The sequence below is a fragment of the Pimephales promelas genome, chromosome 4 (genome assembly GCF_988280905.1).
Source record: "Pimephales promelas chromosome 4, fPimPro1.hap1.1, whole genome shotgun sequence".
In the NCBI taxonomy this organism is placed as follows: Eukaryota; Metazoa; Chordata; class Actinopteri; order Cypriniformes; family Leuciscidae; genus Pimephales; species Pimephales promelas.
In genome coordinates, this window is record NC_142772.1 from 7,520,145 (window position 1) to 7,537,246 (window position 17,102).

Below are 17,102 nucleotides of genomic sequence, written 5' to 3' on the forward strand. Positions count from 1 at the left end.
ATCCTCTATTTAAAAAGATTAGGGACTTAATTTGATTCACAGACCTGATTATGGGAAATATGCAGGCATAGAGTAACTAGGAATGAAGACAAATTTCAGCAGAAAATGTTATGCAATGCCATAACCACATCAGTCTATTACTTAGTCCTTATACTTTATAAAGAATCCCAATTTCTTCAGCAAAAGTTGCTACCGTGATGTTATACTGGTTCGAGAGCTGGATTCAAATGCGGAGAAAAAGAGCTGACGAGAGCTGGATTCAAATGCGGATTAGGGGCTGTATACACAACACCGAAAACCTTTTAATTCATTTTGGCCATTCATTTACACAACAAGGGTGTTTTGGTGGTCTGAAATCGTAAGCTTTTGGAAACGGGTTTTAAAGTGCAAGAATACCATACCGTTATTATTACCGTTTAAACTACAAAAACGTGAATTTGTGAAAATGGTGACTTCATGCGCGTGCATATTATGTGTTCAGTCTATAGGCGCGTAGGGTTTCTTTACAAAGTGACTTAACCAACTACTGGCCTGGCATGAAATGAACACTGAAAACACTGGGGTTAAACTATACAAAGGGTAACATTTTAACAAGATACCGAACAGGGGGAAACAATTAACAAAAGGACTACAAACATGGCACAAGGAAGAGGAAACGTGTAACACTATTGTTGTGGGTCATTGCTTATTTGGCCAAGATATCTATAATATCCATGATATCATAGACAACATTATTTACAACAGAACACAACGCTGAATAAAGTCATAGTTTTTGTTATTTTTGGACCAAAATTTATTTTCAGTTCTTCAAAACAATCAAACTTTGATGATGTTTTTATTTAATTTCTGGACAAGGACAGTATACCGTACATACATCTTCAATGGAGGGACAGAAAACTCTCGGACTAAATCTAAAATGTCTTAAAGGGGTGATGAACTGAGAAATCAAATTTTCCTTGAGCGTTTGACATCTAAGAGGTCATCGTATTATAAGAATATCCTGTAAGTTTCAGAACTGAAAACGTGCTTGTTAGTCCAATAAAAGCTTTTATTGACACCAGGCTCGGCAAACGACTTGTTTTTCAAAGCGGTGAACTATGACGTCAAAGAGGATAAAACACCACCGCCACAGAAGAAGATCAACGGCTACTTCAACACGGCCGGTTTAGCCCCGCCCACCGATTTGCGCATTATACGCAGAGCTAAAGATCATAGATGCCTACCTCGTGATGACAAACCGGATCGAATCAAATACGGATGCCATTTTACAATATTAGACGTTTCCAAAACAATTTCCCCCAAGTGCACTGACAAGTGAGTTGAAACTCATTATAATATGCAAAACTGTTATCCACTCACAGCAGTGGGCCAAGTCTTCAGAGCGCTATGCCCGTAAAAACCCAGCGTTTTTCAGCTAAGCACGAAACTAGGGTACAAAATAGTCTATTACTTATGACGTTGGCTTGGTTTTTGCATTCAAAAACATCAAAATGTGACCGTAGACAACAATATAATAAAATTTAAAAAGCCAGTTCATGACCCCTTTAAACTGTGTTTTAAAGATCTTACGGGCTTTGAATTACATGAGGTCGAGTCATTGACAATTTCCGTTTTTGGGTGAACTAACCCTTTAAGAATGTTTCATAAATTTGGCCTGTGTCCCTCCTTTAATGTACCGAAAGTCCATGCAATTTTTGATTTATCATCTACCTGTAAGTCAGTAAAAAAAAATGCTTTACAAAAGTAATAGTAGGCCAACACACTTCTGAACTAACTGCAACTATCATTTCAGTAACAAATGATATATTGAGCTAGCACACAGAATTCAGAAGCATGATGGTATGTTTTTTTATGCATGTATTCAGAACTCAATCAGCTGAATTTGGTGTATTCCCATTATTTTCAGTGAGGGGGGTAAACGATATAATGAGAGTTTGCAAACTGATTTACATGGGCTGCAGTCCTGGGGTCATTGAGCTGTAATGTGATTTTACAGCAGTATTCTGTAGGTGTATGACTATGATAACCACATCAACTAGACCTGTGTTTGGTGGGCGACCAATTGTCTGTGGTTCTGGATTTTAATCCGTTTGCTTAGATTATCATTTAAAAGCAGATCCAATCTTGCTTTAATCCCTCCGTCCACTTCTGCTAATGTTCAGAGATGACGGACTGCACACTCCTCCTGTCACCGTCAATAGAATCTGTAAGTTCTTTTAAAGTAGAGTGAGCTTTTGCTGTAATTCTTTTTAAATCTCAGACTACCTTTCCTCTCAGTCCATCTTTCTTAGTTAGGAGAGCAGCAGAGAGACAGAAGAAATATAACCAAGGAATTCTCCTGTTTCCAAATTCAATTACATGTTCTTAACTAGGAACAAAGAGACAAGCGATAAAAGCTTTTTCTCCAATACATTTGCATGACCAGCAATGCATGATACTACACTTTGTAATTGGCTTGATTTGAATTTCTGCCGCATCATATACTGGCTATCCACCAAACTCAAACCACAATGATGCTCTTCAAGTGTATTAAACCTCAAACATGGACAAACAGTGAGAGTGTAAGAGAGAATGCAAAATCATCCACAGGCTGTGATTTAAAAAAAAATAAAAAATACATACATATATATATATAAATTTGAATCACATCTGGAGAGGAAACAGTATAAAGAAGCATTATAAAGTGCCTGAGGCCATTGATTTTCAATGAGGGATGGTGAGCAACCTTTGGTCATGTGCTGCTGTAAACAAAGAAAATTCTGTTATCATTTACTCAGCTTCATCATGTTCCAAAAATGGCGCACTGCAGTTGTCATCTGCCGCTTTAAATGCTCAAGCTCTTTAAGGGCGTTTTCACACCTGAAAGTCCGCACCAAGGTCCGAACCAAAGTAGACGTTTTGATACATTTTATACTTTCAGAAAGTTTTGGTTTGGCTTCACACTGCAATTTTGCGAGCGTACTAAAGAACTTTACATGACATACTTGCGTTCTGTCATCATCTATGTGGGCTGCATCTTGACATTGATTGGTCTAGTAAATGGACGTGCATTTGACGTCAGCGTGTTGTCAATTCGCCGGGTAACTTTGACAACATGAACGTACAGATGCATATCGTTGCAACTATATTGTTATTTTTATGGCATAATTACCTGTAGCACCAACTATACACAAGGCTAGTTCAAATTCACCAAAAGAAAGTCCTCGTCGCACGTACATTTTATCGTCGCCGGCAGGAAAGGAGAAGAATGCAAGTTGACTTCTCATTATGTCATCAGACCATACTTCAATTAAAAACCTCGTCTCCTCATCTCCCCGTGTGCTACCATGGCTAATTTTTCCCGCCACCTTCTGTTTTTTCGGCTTTTTGGGAACCACCAGAACTTCCTGTAAAAGGTCTGAAAGTCTGAACCATACAGAAATGCTTTCACACTATAAAAGGACCAAACCTTTTTTTCCAGTTTGATCCGGACCGACCTCTTTTCGTCGGACCAAATTTCATCTGTTTGGTCCGTGGTCTGGGGGAGGTTTCACACCTGTAATTTTGATTCGGACCAAACTGAAAAGTCCGAAAGTCCGGACCAAACAAGTTAGGTGTGAAAGGGCCCTAAAGCAGTATGGATTCTGATTGGCTGTCATTGTTATTGCTCCTCAGCTGAAACAAAGCATTCAGAAAGTGATTCCAACAATATCACTTCTCTGTGCCATTAGCGTTCAAATTGTAGAGTGGCTATTCCTTTATATTTAGAATAACTATATCTATAAATAGCTCTAAAAATCATAGTTATAGTCCTTGGTGTGAACGGGACTTGATACTATGATTAAACCACTCAGTTCATGTTAAGTCTTTATTTACTCCTAAAGCTTTAAAATGTTACACTTTCAGATGGATAGACAAAAATTATGAGAACATTAAAAACATCTTCATTTGTATTCCGAAGATGAACGAAAGTCTTATGGGTTTGGAACGACATGAGTGTAATTCATGACAGAATTTTAATTTAATTTGAATTGTTCGTGTATCAAACTTGCAAACACACTGATTCATTAAAGTTAAATATGAGGAAGGGGATTATAGGAAAGAATGTTTGAATATTTCATCATTCAGCCATAAAGCAGCAGATGCAATAAAATGTGTTAAAAATACAGAGATGCATCATTTGGTAACACGCTACTTAATGTGGCTTTGTTACTGGAAGAGCGAAGCAGTTGAAATATTGAGTAACACTACTTGAAGGGGTGTGCATAAGACGGACATGACACCTTCACAGTCATGACATGATGTCATGAATGTGAAGGAGGTTTTATACAGGTTTGACAACGGTCATTAAGTATCATTCGCTCAATTATGGTATTTTTAATGCAAATATGACATTGTTTGAGATGTCTTTATGACACCTTGACAAACCAATATATCAGAACCTGTCAGTGTCTGTCATGACAACTTGACCTGCCATGAGGCCATAATAACGTTAATGACAAATTCGATTTGTACCACTGTAGTTGAGGTCAAGAAAAATATTCATGACACCGTTATAATGGCCTCATTGACAGTTATGACAATGTCAAAGCCAACCGACGGTTTAATATGACAGTTTAACTCTCTGATGGTCTTCGTTTAGGAGTCATGTCCTGAGCCTTCCAGGTCAGAAGTGACCGGACACCTAAAAATGAAGTTTACTCCATCCCAGTAAAAACCAATGCAATTTATTTTTGTTCTATAATATTTATTCTTTTTAATTTAGCATTTTGAGACAATTTGATTGAATTTATTAATATTTATGCAATATTTATGGTCTATTTTTGCCTTGGAAATTTTTTTTTTTTACATATATATTATTATTAATTTTTTTAAATATTAATGCAGTATTTTAGTTTAATATAGAGTCTAGGTCTTCAGAAAAAAAAATTGGAAGAAAATTCGCACCATCTGGTTACAGTATAGAGAAAAAGTATAGAACCATGGTGTAACCACTAGATGGCATGTACAGCCGTCTATGGAGAGGCATCTGAATTCCCCAGCTAAAAACAATTCCCCGGGGGGGGGGGGGGGGGGGGGGGGGGGGGTATATTTGAAACAATCTCAAAAATGATTTCTTATGGTTTAGATTAGAAATAGTGATAAAAAAAGTGTTTCCCATTAATTTCCTATGTGGGTCATTTCTGACCGTAGACCAAAATTGTGACTTTTTTTTTTTTACGACCACTTAGCATACTTGGATCATGACCTCATTTTTTTTTTTTTTGTATTCACATAACAAATGCCAGAAAAGTCACCAAGTATCATAACATTCCGATGAAGCTGTAATTTTTTTTAAATTCAAAAAGTTGTTATGACAAAGACAATGACAATATTTGTCATATTGTCAATGGCATATTTGCATCACATATGTCATAATTGAGTGAATGCCACTAAATGACAGTTATCATAAACATGCATAAAACCATGAGGTCATGTCATGGTTATGAAGGTATCATGTCAGTCTTATGCACACCCCTTCAAGTAAAGTGTTACCAAACTTTTGTCAGTCACAGTATTTTCCACAATAATCCAAAAGGCAAAGAAAAAATCCTGTTAGTCTTGTCGAAAAGACCTTGTTGACTTCCAGGTCACTACACCGCTCTATACTTCCCCCATTAGTGGCAATGTTGCTAGCAATTTTTAAAAAGTTTCTAAAAGTGTAACTTACAACTTTAAATTAAATAATAATGAGTAGTTTGTAGCTACGTGTTACAAGCTAGTAGTTATGAACTTGAGTCTTTTTTCCACCCACAGTGAGGTAGGCTATTTTTTAGCTTAAAAGTCTATCATTATAATAATGTCCACTTTTATAACATGAATTATAATAAAAGTATGGTATGAATAAATTATATTAAGTATAACACGAGTAGAAATTCTGTCTTGTTCTTTTTGAATGGGGCACTTGAGTCTTACTAATGGTGCTGTGAGGGTTTAAGGAGTCACGATTGCCGACAGCTCCCTCAAACGGAATCATTCAGCGAGACAGTATTTGTAATGAAGACACAGTTTTGACATGCTCAATCTGTCCGTGGACACATGGCACACTAACATGGGAGCTGTAAAATAGGAAGTGAGAGGAGATCAGGCCTGGATATTATAAGAAACCCAGGACCAAGGTCTTCATGTTGTCACTGTGAACGATGCTGAGACCAGGAGAATTTGACATCCCCTTAGAAACTTTCAGCATAGAACCTTAATGCGTTTGGACAGTCACAGATGTGTCCTTGGTCGCTGGAGATTCAGTGACTTTCCTCGCCTGGCATTCAATTGGATAGTGTCCATCCAGTGAGACGTGAAGCATGCGGGTGACTCGGCTCGGCTCAAATCCTCAAGACCTCTCTCTCCTTGAATCTCACCTGACGGCAAGTTGGCAAGAAACAATATTACCTTCTGCTTGTTTATTCCTTGGGTGATTTATCAAACCCTCCTCAATCTGTTGGCTAGGCCATATTAACAGCAGTTAAATTAGCATAGGTAAGTGAGGTGAGGCAGCTGCACACCATTCAAAAGACTATTTATTTAGTATGGTTATTACCAGAGCACTTTATATTGTATCCAGAACACTAAGTAAATGCGAGGGTTTAATAATATGAAAATAAAACAAAAACCATACTGACTTCTAAATGATGTTACAATAACGCTGTTGAATTACACTACTGTTTCAAAAGCTAGAATTGAGCAAGGGGGTTTATTGACAGTGTGGTTGTGGCATAGACCCCTTCCTCGGTGATCTGTACACCATCCTCCATTGTTAAGCGAATCATTTTCTGACTGTTTAGTGGACGAGGGTCAATTCAAAGCAGGTCTTGCTTCAAAGTTAATCCTCAAGTGTGGATCGTCGTCTACTGTTTGCGTATCCAACGTCACCTTCAGTAACAGTATTTTATGATTTTTGAGCAAATAGTTATTTCAGTCAAATGCGTCTAAAGTTGTCGTCGTCGTAGGATGTCTGTGTATGTAAATTAAACCTTGTTTGTATAGTGTGTAACCACACGTTTAAAAATATATCGAGATTTTTAAAGATACTGTATTATTAAACTGCATATATGTTGTTGTTCTTTAAGTTAGCCATCTTCTCGCATTTGCCACAGAAGCATCTGCATGACAACAGGTCCCTCACATAAATGTAATTTCGCTTCTACATAGCAAACTATCACAGTATGCGCATGTAGTTTCAAAAAAATTGCGCCAACGTTAGTGTTTGTGTGTGTGTGTTGCACATCCATAATTTCAAAGGTGACGCGATTACAACTCTATAAGTACATAAATGTATCAAATAACCATACCGAGACGTCCTTGTCCATTCTCATTTGTGTTTATTCTGCCAGAGTCTCTTCGTCATCTGGGTCTGATCAGAGACTATTTATATATTCCCATTCAAACATGTACGGCTGAATTCAAACATTCAAAACGACATTCAAAACAGCGGGTCTCTCACTCTCTCAGCCCTTCTGCTTACCGACTGCCATAGGTATGCAAGTGATGCCCTCATCCAAAGGCAGGGCAGGGATATGCATCTCATTTGCATTTAAGGTCGTATACACCAAAACAGGTCATTTTTAAACATGCCCCAAAAAGGACATTTTCAAATGGTTATAATAAATTAACGGTGGGGTATTTTGAGCTGAAACTTCACAAATACATTCTGGGGACACCCGAGACCAATATTACATCTTGTAAAAAGGGGCATAACAGGTGCCCTTTAAGATCACTAAATTCGAGGCTTCTGGTCATTCCTAGGATAAGTCCACTAAAGGAAGGAAACCGTTCTCACATTTAGCTCCTAAACTCTGGAATAGCCTTCCTGACATTGTTCGAGGCTCAGATTCGCTCTCACAGTTTAAAACTAGATTAAAGACGCATCTCTTTAGCCAAGCATTCACATAATGCTTACCTTTTATTACTCTGCTGAATCAGATCGAATACATTTAATATTATGAACAGCAGCTATGCTAATTATTTCCCATTTGCTTTTCTGCTGAAAAAAATGGCGTTCGTCAGCTCCAGTTTGTATTCAGCCTCTCATGGAGACTTCAGATGCCCAAACACCTGCGATGAGACGACTAAACGCCTGTGAGGAGACAACTCGACGCCGGCGATATGTTATGCCCTAAATTACTACATGATTAACTAAATGTATTTTTCCATGTACATTTCTGAAATGCACTTTCTGTAAAGCTGCTCTGAAACAATATGTATTGTGAAAAGCGCTATACAAATGAATTTGAATCGAATTGAATCTGAAGCTTTGCCATCACAGGAATACACTGCATTTTAAAATATATTAAAATAGAACATTGCACTAATTTTTCACAATATCACTTTTACTGTGTTTTTTTTTTTTTTTAAATGGTCTTGGTGAGCATGAGAGACTTGTTTTAAAAACATTAAAAATGTTACAGACCCTTACTCCTTACATGAATTAAAAGCAAACAAATAATTGTATTGAGTATTTTTGTTTTATGTATGTTTTATTTTCCAGTAAATATATAATAGTGTATCTTCATTTCATACCTTTTCTCAGCAAGCATTTATAAGTAAACTAATCGAACTAATGGGAATTTAATCAGTATATTAATTCATTGAATTTAAACATGCAGCCCTGGCTTTTTCATACAATACAGGCATATCTGTTGCCAGCTAGTTTGCAGTTTCACCAGACAGATGGTCAAATCAACAGAGAACAGCTCTGACCGGTCCGGTGCAAAACCAATCAACATAACATCCTTTAAGGGTAATCTAAATGAGGAGTTTAGTGAGAAAAGAGCAGTAGAGATGGCTGAAAATTAAGCATAACATTATGAAAGTTCCCATTGGGAAGCTAAATTACTGCTGAAGTATTGCTCTCGAATGACTGAATGAAGAACTTAACCCCTTTTCCATCTCTCACATGAAGCACAGAAGTCCCCCTATATAGCCTATACTTTTCATCATCACTGCTTATGTTCAAACTACAATTATAAAGATCATTGAACCATGACCAACCATCAAGTTCAAAGGGGTTGAAATTTTTGCACTGCCTATTTTTCTATTAATAGCTCAAATTTTATATAACATTCAGTGTATCAGTAAGAGCGCCACCTGCCGGACCTATGAATTTCCAGGCACAATACCCTTTATATGCACCCTTCCTTTATTAAATGTCATGAAATTTTTGACGTCTCACTTTAAATTCTGTTTTTATATCTCAGGGTGACTGACATGACTGTGTAAAAGTATAGGTGGAGCTTTTGAAATGTCTACAAGAATCACAACAGAGTCAGGATTTGGCACTATTACTACAAAAGCAAAAAGTCAATGTGAGGCACAGAAAGAGCTGGTGTGGATCTGGAACCTGATGAAAAACTTTAGATTTATAAAGTGTGAAATATTCTGTTGGTGTGAAAAACTGTTGGACAGCGATAGCTTAGTTTCTGGCATGATATAATAATATTCTCTCAGTGTCCACTGAGAGTCATTATGTTCACATGCAATATATTCCCTACAAAACAAGTTATTTCACTGTAGTTAATATTGAAGAGTTATGTCCTTGAGGGCTCCTTGAGTAATGGTTAGGCGATGTGGATCTTGTGAGGCAGGTGTCAAAGTAATTACATCAAACATCTTCATATCGCATAGTAAGTTTTGCTCAACTACCACTGCCATAAATATACGTGCACACATCAAGCATTTCTATGTTTGCTCTCTGTGCTTCTGTGTATTTCGCCTTCTCGACATGAAAGTGGCTTATGTATTTTATACAGTACCATCGGGAGATCTTCATGCAGGGCCAATTTATTGATGTCAGAAGGTCTCGGTTTGCTCCTCTCATAAATTCATCATTGTTTTATTCTGTGTGCACTTTCTGGTACAGCTTAAGTGCTTTTGAACTGTAAAACACGGCAACATCTTTTGACATCAATATTGCATTTTCTCCACAGAAGAAGCTGGGTACTTTACAACATTTCAACTTGGGCATCAAATTGCAAAATAAGGAGTAAATAAAAAAATAAAAACAGAAAGAGAGAAGCGCGTGGAAGCATGTTTCTGCCACAGAATTGTTCTTTTTTTATTAAACTCTGGCCTGGTTTCACAGACAGGGCTTATATTAAGCCAGGATAGGCCTTAGTTCATTTAGAGCGATTATAAACGTGCCTTAGAAAAAAGACAAAACATTGGCACTAAAATATTTTGAGATATGTCAGTGCAAGTAGCCGTCAGTTAGAAAAGCTCAGAGTTGCAACTTTTTAACTCACAATTTGAACTTTATAATTGGTTAAAAAGTTTATAGCTCTCAATTCTGACTTTTCTTGGGATTTCACACTGTAATCTGAAGGGAAAAGTCTGTACGCTGAAGGAAAATTTCTATATCTCAAAATTCTGACTTTATAAACAAGTAAAAAGTCCAGCTTCCAGCAAGGTAAAGCTTCCATTAGAGAGACTGTAGAAATGAAATACAAACTGCTGAGACTACAGGAGTTTATGAATCATGACCGATTGTTAAATCTGGTTTCATGCTATGAAAATCGTGGCACATCACAGTTATGGAAGCATGTTTCCGCCACTGAATAAAAAAAAAGATTAAATAAAATAATTGCGACTTTTTATCTCACAATTGCGAGATATAAAGTTGCAATTCTGAGAAATAAAGTCGCAATTCTGAGAAAAACATACAGAATTGCGACTTTTTTTGCGAGTTTACATTTCACAATTATGTTTCGCAACACATAATTGCGAGTTTATATCTTGAAGTTTACATCTTTTTTCAGAATTGTGAGACAGCCTATAAACTCGCAATTGTGAGACTAACTGAAAAAACCCTCAGAATAGTTTATATCTCACAATTCTGACTTTATTTCGCAATTCTGAGAAATAGTCACAATTGCAAGATGTAAACTCGCAATTCTGAGAAAAAAAAAGTCAGAATTGGGAGATAAAAAGTCGCAATTATCTTTTTTATTTTTCATTCAGTGGCGGAAACAAGCTTCCATACACCGTAGCCTAACAAGATATTCTCAAGATTAACATGCCAGATTTAGTACCTCACGGGATTTCAAGGGGAAGCGGTTACAAACAAAATCAATACATTGTCACGGCAACTTTCTGTATCAATAATTATTCTTTGTAGCAAGAAAAAAAACAAAAAAAAAACAGCTGTGCTGTTGCCATATTTCGACCAGCCGTTCCTCCATCTCCGTTACCCACCCGACCCGTAAAGTTGCTTATTGTTTTGCGATCGCCATTTCAAAAGTTCAGTCACTTCCGTCTCCTTGTAGATTTCTCTCATTGGCTGTTGTGGAAGTACTGATGTCAACATAATCATCTTGAATTAAAGGGATAGTACACCCAAAAATGAAATTCTATCATCGTTTTTTACTCACCCTCAAGTTGTTCCAAACCACTATGTGCTTATTTGTTCTGCTGAACACAAAGGAAGATATTTGGAAGAATGTCTTAATCAAACAGATCGGAAAAAATACATACTATGGTAGTCAATGGGATTGAGATCTGTTTGATTAAAACATTCTTCCAAATATCTTCCTTTGTGTTCAGCAGAACAAATAAGCACATAGTGGTTTGGAACAACTTGAGGGTGAGTAAATGATGAAAGAATTTTCATTTTTGGGTGAACTATCCCTTTAAAAACCTAAATGGCAAACATGTTTGTTATTGTCAGGGCGGCTCCGGTGTGTTTTATAGAGCAATACGATTAAAAATGGAGACTCTTGTTTATCTGGATTTTCTTCTGGGGAACGATTTAACCCTTGTGCCTCATTGTAAAAAATGTACACATAGCTCCATACAGGGGAAAAAAATTTCCACATCAAAAAACTGTCATAAAAATTAAGCTTGGGCGCAAAGACTTAAGTTTGGTATCATTTTAAAGTCCCTTGGCAGATTATTGCTGAAGTAAAATTAATAAGTCAATCCAAGTTTAAAAAAAAAAAAAAAAAATTTAGGAAAATTATTTATTAACATTAAATGATGTATAAAATATATAAATTTTATAAAAACAAGTTGAACTCAAAGCCATTAATATAAATAAGTTGTGCTCCAAATTTGAGGTTGATGTCTCCAAAAAAAATGAGCTTTCGATTTTTCGATTCTGAGAGGGAGTATTTTGTGAACCTAGTGCAAAAAGATTTTAGGAAGGAAATAGCGGTGAAAGAGTAAAATTTAAAATTTAAAAGACCAAAAATGTCCCTAAGGAGGCACAAGAGGTTTAATGTCAAAGTCTATAATCTGATTTTACACCAGTGCCATATTATTCAATCCATGCTATAATTTGTCATAATTTTTTTCCTACGTTATTTTAGGAAAAACATCAAAGATAAAGTTGATAGATATTTTTCTTTTCTTTCATTTTTTTTTTTTATACCGAGAACTTCATGAAAGAGCAACCTCCGAGCAATAAAACGTTCCTCTGGGAGTACAGAAGCAAACCTGGCATAGGAAATTAAACTTTTCGAAGGAAAGTGCAGAGTCATTCATCCAGTGCTGGTAAACACTTTTACTTTGGGGATTGTGAAGGTCTTCTCATGCATCAGTTGGGTTGTAATATTTCTTGAAACGATCGCAGTTTGTTTAAGTGCTTCCCCCAAGATGTTAAGAACACATCACGGGACTCATGTTGTGAAAAATGCCTAATTTCAGAAAAGCAATCTGTGACCAGCTGGAACGTTTAAAAGCATTTCATGGACATTAAACTCAGAACCTGTTAGAACACTTTGCCTTTAAACTTGTTTTACAACTTTTCCATAAATACTGCGCAAAAAGAAGCAACATTACGATCATTTTCTCAGTGAATTTTAATGACTAAATTACACCTAGCAGAAAGTGACAGCTGACAGTTAATTAACTGACAAAATATTATGAACTATAAACACTGTTGTGATTAATTCTAGTAGGTCTTGACAATTTTGACTGGACGTACTCATTAGAATAATTAAATCCTTTTTAGCAGATGTCTGTCTGATTTACAATGACAAACTGATGTACCATGTGTCAAGCCATGACTATTTCAGTTTAAAGAATTTAGGTTTTATCAAAAAGAGAGTTCTTGTCATTTCAATCTCAGTGGCATAACAAGTCATTATTCCTTCTTCACACATTGAATCATTGCGGTTTGCAGTTTTCATGCTTCACACATTTTACTTCCAAAACCAGTGCTTAAATTGTGATCCACAGATATTGAAGGGGGGCTGTGGCCTAAACAAAATAAATTAAAATGTTTCTCATAACATCAGTTTGAAATATATTCAAACTAATATTGCATTCATTATAGTGAGGTGAGATTCAACTGTATTCATTTAATTATGTCTAATGATTTCAGTCAGGTGAAAATTATCTGTCTCTTCCTAAAAGCATCGATGAAAGAAAAAAAAAGGTGAGCAAAACACGACATCAACCTCATTAATTACCTGATTTAATTACAACTAAGAGAAATATAGCTAATCTTCCAAATACCCTGAGCTCTCAAACAAGGGCAATGTTTCTGACGCAGTTTGCCTCAACGTGCTTCAGAAATTATGCTAATATCCTGATTTGGTGCTCAAGAAACATACAATGGCTGTTTGGATTTAAATAGGCAAATACTTGACTGGATCAGGACATGAATGGACTAGACGGAAATATTATATGGAATGAAATGGACTGGTTATGATTATGTTTCTAGCATGTTATGTATTTGGGAACAGTACTTTTAAGCCTAATCGATGGAGTGTGAAGCTTTTCATTGCTTAAAAAAAAACCACAATGTACGAAGGCACATTGTGGACATATTCCAGGATGACAATGTCAAGATTCATCAGGCTAAAACTGAGAAAGAATGGATACACCTCATGATGGAAATCAACATTGTGATGTTATTTCCATCAAGAAGTGCATACATTTTTGGTTAGGATCTTGTAAAACGATTCTTCATGCTCCCTCTCAACCATTCTTTCACAATTTGAGCCTAATGAATCTTGACATTGTCAGCCTGGAATATGGCCATGATGGGTCTTCCTACATGTAAGTACTATACACACTCCATCAATCATACAACATGCTAGAAACACAATCACAGCAATAATATATTCATACAAACACACACTGACCCTAAACGATTGGACGGAAGTGTATATTTTTTCTCCACTAAAAAAAAAGCCCCAAAAGAATCCAAAGTATCAAGCTCTGAATTAACTAAAGAAATAGAAAGTCATTCTATAACACAATTTCCATGTTTCAAGCGAGTTCTATGACTTAGTCATTTGTGTAGTCCAATGCATTTAACATCACAAAAGAGAAAATTACTTCATCGCGACATGCAAGTTGTTTCGCAGTCTAATTCTTTCAGCTTTTTGCAAGCTTATCATAATGACCAAAAAAATGACAATGGCCAATCAAATTATAATCTTGCCTATGAAAAGAACCCAATTTCCCCCCCAAAAAAATGTCCAATGCTCAAAAGAGAGCTATTAATATGTTCCATCTAAATAGTTTGAAGGCATAAAAGAATGGTTGGCCATTGTTTTTTTTTAAATCAATTTTAGACATAAACAAACGGAGTTTAAGAATAGAATAGATAGACTTTTTTTTTGCTACGAACAACCAAGAAACAAGAAATGTCCCAGACTAAATACACAATCGAGTGATAAATGTCAGGCTGTTTGTTCTAAAGCACCTGTAAATAGTTCCCTGCAGGTGAACGGCTAGGTTTTACAATGACTGATAACGGAAAGCATGTCCTCGAGCTCCTCTCTGCTGTCGAGTAAAGCGGCATCATCGAAATCTACAAGAAGGGTGTGCAACCCAACAAACAACAAGACCAGAAAAGCAGGGCAAAGGACAACACATTTGGAGAACTGAGACCACATAGTGAGCCGAATGATGTTTGCGTGGGAGAGAGGTTAGTACAAGAGCTACAAAAACAATAGGCCGATCTGTACATGCAAAACTGCAAAGGGAACCATAAGAAGTAAAAAAAAAACTCTTTTACAAGCATTTGATTGTTTTTTCAGATGAAATATGGCCTTTCATTCACTCTACCACCACTTTCTGAGGTGTTATAAAGCAAACACACAGAGTCAATGAACTTGAGAAGGTTGTTCCTACCTGTCATACCTCTTTAATGTACCCAAGATTCGTAGCGGCTCGGCACACTCTCCTGTGTTCATTTTTAGAGATGTTGTTTACAACGAGATGTTCTGATGATTAAAACCTGCAGGAATAAAAACAGACACGTTCCCTTAGAGTAAAAAAAAAAAGGTAGGCTCAGGCAAAGCAGGTCATATAAACATTATATAGGTATTCATAATGTACGTTATATCTTTTCATGAATATTTGTAACCAAAGATAAAATGCATTATAATATTACATAATATATATTGTCGTGTTTTTATTATACTTTCTAAAGTTTGAATGAATGCATAAGTAATGCATTATAACTGGTTACAATTCATGAGATTATAAAAGTCCAAAAAAAGAGATCGTAAAACGGAAACATGACCGGAGATTACACAAAAGCATGTTGGGGTGGATAGAGCTAATGCAGGAGAAAGAGTTCAGAAGAGACGCTGAAGTCCTGCTTTCTTCTCGGCAGGTAATGGCGGGCATACACTGTGCGATGTCTGTGCGATTTCAGCAAGGTACCTACTCGCACTCAACAAGTAAATCGCATGCGATGCAAAGCCAAAGTTTAGGATTTATGTGCTCACGCTGTATCGAGCTGCGAATTCACTGCTCACACTATACGTGTAATATCTGTGATAACCCCCTGGATTGCGCCTATTTACGTGTATGTATCCAGAGATATTGTCAAAACAACCATCTGCTATCAGTATCAAGATGATTTAGCATTTTCAATTTATGCATTTAATTATTATTAGTATTATTGTATTATCATTATTACTAATTTTATTATTAAATTGATCCGCTATAATAATTAATTTGCCACGCAATATTTTCACAGCACATAACCGCCGTGCTGTGAGGATAATAAAATATTACATAATCTTACTCCTCATTAAAAATTGTCTAAAACATTTAGGTCGATTACAATGAATTATAGGCATATAAAATAACTATTAACAGTCTATAATATGTCCGAACGTTGCCATAATTAATCATCAATGAAAATTAAAAACAGGTTTATTTCAAAAACATTGTTTGACAAATTAATAAGGTGTTACATCGCAGGTGGCTTGGAAGACGGTGGGTATTATCCATTTTGCAACACGAACTGGAGGTAAGCAACAGTAATTTGTAGCTAGTTTGAACTACAGAACTTAAAGATCTCCCTCTTCGTATTTATTTTAATTTTATTTTTGCTGCAGATGAAATGGTTAAACTTCTGTTTTCGCGCAGGTGCAGTGAGGGAAAAAAACACTGAGTTTAGGGCAATCGGTTCGTAGCTTTGCTTCAACTGTGCGATATAGTCACGAGGAGCGACCAAAATTTCTGACATGCCAGAAATTCATCCGACACCTGCCAGACCGGGGCTAGTAATTTAGCATGCTAATTCAGGTTAATATCTCGGCAGCACAATAACTTGTAATTTTTTTTTAATGACATCATCAACCTTATTTCTTCTCATTCTTTTGATGCGTATAGCTCATTTTTTGGATATTTTAACACAGTCTCATCCCAAATCGTCATATAACTGACGTTTTGGGACGTATTTTGACCATACGTCAATATCCGCCTTTTTAGGGCCCCCTTAAACGTCGGTAGATGGCGATCCCGGGCCGTCATACAACTGACGCTTTACCTTTAACGTCAGTTAGGTGACGGGTTAGGTTTAGGGTTAGGTTTAGGTATGGGGTAGAGTTAGGATCCCATAACCTCATCTACCGACGTTTAAGGGGGCCCTAAAAAGGCGAATATTGACGTATGGTCAAAAGACGTCCCAAAACGTCAGTTATATGACGATTTGGGATGAGACCGGGTTGGATATTTTAACCTCAATTTTTACACATGGCACCTTTAATAATTTGTTAAAGCATAAAAAAAGATCTAACTCTTGTCTTTACATATGATCTAATTAAACAATAATTTGGTTAATTTCAGTGACAATGAATGAAGAACTCTATTAATATACTAACAATGTAGAAACTACAACA

General features: G+C 36.4%; 1 long non-coding RNA gene across 2 annotated transcripts in view; it reads right to left on the minus strand.

Moving 5' to 3' along the window:
- LOC120472363 (uncharacterized) overlaps window positions 1-17,102 on the minus strand; it is a 142,223-nt gene that overhangs the window by 113,145 nt on the left and 11,976 nt on the right. For both annotated transcript variants that reach the window (XR_005620956.2, XR_005620955.2), the window contains exon 2: window positions 15,097-15,202. This is a non-coding gene — a long non-coding RNA (uncharacterized LOC120472363). The remainder of the gene's footprint in view (window positions 1-15,096; window positions 15,203-17,102) is intronic.